The sequence below is a fragment of the Ambystoma mexicanum genome, chromosome 6q (assembly GCF_040938575.1).
Source record: "Ambystoma mexicanum isolate Mex_15411 chromosome 6q, UKY_AmexF1_1, whole genome shotgun sequence".
NCBI lineage: Eukaryota > Metazoa > Chordata > Amphibia > Caudata > Ambystomatidae > Ambystoma > Ambystoma mexicanum.
Window position 1 is genome coordinate 1,653,284,154 of NC_090937.1, and position 5,109 is coordinate 1,653,289,262.

A 5,109-nucleotide genomic window follows, 5' to 3' on the forward strand; every position below is an offset into this window, starting at 1 on the left:
CCATCTTGCGCCCAGTCATCAACTCAAATGATGACATTTTGGTTGCAGATGAAGGGGTAGATCTGATGGCCATTAGGACCAGAGGTAATCGGATATCCCAACTTGGCCCAGAATCTGCCACAAACTTCTTTAATATGCTCACAATTGTCCGGTTATATCTCTCTACTGCCCCAGAAGAAGCTGGTCTATAAGCAATATGCAGCTTTCTCTTGACCCCCAGTATCTCCCACATCTTTGTCATTACTTCACTGGTGAAGTGGCTACCTCTGTCTGACTCAATCCTTTGAGGTAGACCAAAACGGGAAAAGATGTGGTTAATCATCAAGGCAGCTGCAGTTTCTGCCTTGCAATTTGGGGCTGGGAGACATTCCACCCACTTGGTAAACAAGCATGTCACAGTCAACATGTACTTATTCCCCCTAGCAGAGCGAATCACAGGGCCTACAAAGTCGATTTGTAAATCTGACCATGGCAGTGTCATCCCCCTCTTTTGGAGAGGCGCACGGTGCGTGAGGGATGATGGCTGAAATTGTGCACACACAAGACACCCCTTCAAGTATTGGTCGAGGTCCTGCCCCATGTGTGGCCAGTATGCAACCTCTCTTAAGATTTCCAATGTTGTGTGAAACCCCCTATGACCGGCAGTAGCCGCATCATGGGCGTGACTTAACAACAGGCTTCGGAATGAGGTAGGAACCACCCACTGGTCATGGCCAGCTTTGGATTTCCTTACCAACAAACCGTCTTGGATTCGGAACATTTTTGGACATTTCATCAACACTCTTAGGTCCTCTTTCCCAATGTAATCGGTATCCGCCAGGGGAAAGTTCTCAGGGTCCTCAAGGTGCTGGTAAAACTTACCAATAATTGGATCCCCCTTCTGAGCTGTAATCAAATCAGCATCAGGGGTCTCCTTACTCCATTGTGCAATTGAGAGGTCACTGTGAGCATTTGTCTGGGACCTAGTGATAGCAGTGACCTGGATTTCCCCCAACAGGGACTCAATCTCAATTAGATCCCCTTGGATGGCCCCGGTTTTGGCCAGCTGATCAGCTAAGTCATTTCCAGTTTTGTCGGGTCCTTCTATTTTGGAATGACCCTTGATCTTTTTCCAATAGATGGTCATCTCATTCGAGGTGACCAGATCATCAATGTTTTGGATCAACTTCCCATGTTTCAAGGGTTTGTTGTTAGCACATAACATGCCTCTGGTTTTCCAATTAACCAGGTGCTCCACGAACCCGTTCCGTACATAATCCGAATCTGTGATTATGACCAGTTCGTGGAGTTGATGCTGGACAGCAGTGAGGATGGCCTGATGCACAGCCATCAATTCTGCCACCTGACTACTTCGGGGACCAATTTTGTATCCAGCGGAGGGTTCTGGGGACTCATTCACCCATGCATTCCCTACGCCAGCCACCAGTTCTTTCTCCCCGTCGTTGTCAACATGGTAAGAGCATCCATCCACATAGACAGTGGGCATTCCCTCCCACTTGTCCTCTTCAAAAACTTTGTGTGGGGAATTAAGGTATGCCTCCGTGTTGTCCTTGATTTTTAGACTTTCGTCCTCGAGACAGTTTTCTCTGACACAATCATGCAAGTCAGCCAGACCTTGCGCGAGGGGACTCTTCTTGTTTTGGCCATATCTGACCTCCACAGGAAAGCCTTGCATTGACAGAATCCAGGAAGTAATTCGGGAATTACTCACATTTCCGGCCCGGATTCTGTCACTTTGGAGATATTGCAGAGGCTGGTGTGGAGTCTCCACTATGATGTGTTCCCCCTGGATAAACGGGCGGTAATTCTTTAATGCCCACACCGTTGCCAGGAGTGCCTTCTCACAATCGTTGAATTTTTCCTCCACAGAGGATAAAGTTTTGCTCGCATAGGAGATTACTTTATTGACCTTGTCATGCTTTTGGTATAATACTGCCGTCAAGCACGTATTCGAGAACCCCGTCTCCAGGAAGAACTCCTTGTTTCTGACAGGGTAAGCTAGGCCAGGCGCTTGTGAGAGGCTTCTTTTGAGTTGTCTTACTGCCTCGGCTTGTTCTGGACCCCATTCCCACTTGACCCCCCCCCCCCCCTTCAGGAGATGAATCAGGGGTCTGGTGATCTCTGCGTAGCCCTCAATGAACTTTCTGCTGTAATTAGTCAGTCCAAGGAGGCTAGTTCCCGCAGAGTTGTGGGGTCTTTCAGTTTCTGAAGTGCTTCCACTTTCTTTTCCTGGGGACAGAGACCCTGAGGAGTAATCTCATGCCCCAAGAAATTAACACGGGTTCTACACCACTGTGCTTTCTGAAAGGAAAGTTTTGCTCCGGCGGCCCTCAACTGCGTCAGAACATAACGGATCTCCGCTATGTGTTCCTCCACAGATGAACTTTTGATGAGGACATCATCTACATAAGCCAGGTTACCCCTCGCACCCAGGTCGGGCATGGCCTTGTGTAGGAAAATGTTGAACTCATTACCGGAGTTAAGGTATCCGAAGGGAGTCCGGGTCCATGTGTACTGCTGGCCCCCAAAGGTAAAAGCCAGCTTGTATTGGTCCTCCCTACTGACAGGCACAGTCCAGTATCCATTGGTCAGGTCTATTGCAGTGAATACCTGTGACCCCTGGATCTGGGCCAGCCCTTGGTCAATGTAGGGAAGAGGCCATCAGGAAGTATGGACCCGTTTGTTGAGCTCCCTAAGGTTGGCGCAGAGTCTCCACTGGCCGTTTGGCTTCAATATTCCCAGCACCGGATTATTGAAGGTGCTGTGGACTGGACGGATTATTCCCCGGGACTCAAGGTTCTTAATTATTTCAGTAAGGGACTCCATTGATGCGAGAGGCAAGCGATATTGCTTCACAAACACTGGAGTCATGCCAGGGTCCGTGGGGATTGTTGTGTGGATGTCAGTGCGACCGCAGTCATATGAGTCTACCGCAAAGAGATCTTGGAAATCCAAGAACTTGTTTCAACTTTTGCTTTTGTTCCAGAGTCACACAGGCATCAGCTAGGTTGACTCTCTCTTCCACCATCTGCCTGAAGCCTGGAAAGACTTCTGGTTTGGCTATTTCTGCGACCTCCTCCAGCTGGGTGGAGAAGTCCCTGTTCAGAGTGCTGATTTGGACTGGAGGCTTCAGGTGGGAAAGGCAGCCCTCATGGACCTGGAAAATCACCTCATCCCTCCTGAAGTCACAAGTCACATCTTCCTTACCATAGGGGCAGGAAGTGTACACCAGGAAGTTCCCCCCATGCCGGGTAAAAATCCTGTCTGGTGTTGTTTTGTCCTCACTGTCACTGTCAAAGCAGTCCTTGGGGATTGGCCCTAACAGTTCATTTCCAAGATCAATGGAGACATGTCGGTCATCAACCGCCATTCCAATAATGGTGCCTGCGGCTAGAGTAATACTCTTTAAGTCGCTGCTATCCACCTCTATTGGAATGGTGTCATGTTCTATGTTGACTAATGGAGTTGGGTTTACCCCCAACCCTTGCTGTTGGAGAGAAGCGTTTAGATGTATGTAAGCATCAGGGTTTTTCAACTCTTGTCCCCTTTTAACTTTCACTTCCAGGGAGAATTGTCGGGTCCTTTCTGGGATGGTGACTTTCTCTTTAACCTGAATTTCAACTGCATAAGGTAGCAATTGAGCTGACCTAAATGCTTTTTCTGGATCATCAAAGCCCATGGGATTATCCGCTAATCGGGACCAAGCTTTGACGTTTATTAGGTCCAAACTAATGGCAAAGCGATTGAGAATGTCACTGCCTAAGTAAAAGGCGGCAGGGACGTCTCGCACGACCCAACAATTGTGGACTATGCTCTTGTTGCCAATGGAGATTTTGAGCATACACCTGCTTGGCAGGAGATGTTTGGAATTAGGCGCTTCCAGGTCCATTTCCCATTTGTCTATCAGTTTGAATGTGGGAATGGCTGGATCTTTTGGGAGTTGGCGGAACATGGCTTCGCTGATGGAAGCTCTTACCGTTGTTCACACACACTCGAGCGAGAACAGAGTCCTTCCCATTATTTAACTGAACAGGGATGAACAACTGCTCTCCAATTTGCTGAATATCAGTCAGGCTCTGAGCTGATTTCACATCTTTCTGGACTGTAGGAGTGGGAGTTTCTGATTGTGGATTAGTAAAGAATTTCAGGGTGTTTCCTTCCAGTGTGGAATACCACCTTAAACTGGAAGGAAGGTTGATTTTCAGAAATAGAGAGGACCCCCCATCACCAGTCTGTTGTCCTACTGCTATTACTGTCGCGTCTGGAATTTGGCTATTCTGGAAGTGAAATTCTACTTGGTCAGATTTTTGTTCAACCATGTGGCAGGTGCCGTTTAAACTAACATGGTTGTCACTCTGTTTTAATTTTATGGGTCGGCTAGTCTGGGTCCAGAGGACCTTGTTTACACAATCTATTAGGGGTGACAACCTTCTCAGGAGGTCATTCCCTAGTAAACAAGGGGTGCCCTCTGGAGTCACAATTATGACCGGGTGTTTCAACTTGTGTCGCCCGATCTTAATGTCCAAGTCTGCAGTCCCCTCGACGGGAATTTCCTTCCCGTCAAAGTTCTGGAGTTGTCCAGGAAGAGAGGTGAGAGGAATTTGGTAATTCTCTCCCCTTCCTGCATTCAGTTCGTCAAAGGCACTTCTGGACAGAAGGGTAGCTTGAGATCCAGTGTCCACCAGTGCCAAAATTGTACCCTGCCCCTGTACTTGTACCAGGGCATAGTATCTTCCCTCCTTCTCCTCAAGGGGGCACAGATAATGCACATTTTTGGACAACTGGTGGGCTAACTTTCTGGTTTTGGACATCGCTAGCGAAGAGATTTGGGTAGAATTCTGTGGAGAGCCTTGGGAATCTGAAAGAAAGAGTTGGCAACTGGAGATCAGAGCCATTGTGGGTTCCCCTGGCTCCGGTTCCGGGCCGCCCCCCCCTTTTTGGAGGCAGTCACCAGGATGGGTTTGAACCAGGGGATTTTCTTGCTGTTGGTTCTGGGGTGAGATGGTGGGCGGCGGTAGCTCAGTCTCCACATCTCCCCATTTTTCTTTCGGAGTTCCCCCCTCTCTGAAGGAGAAGATCCTTTTCCCAGGATCCTCTGAGGATCCCTCT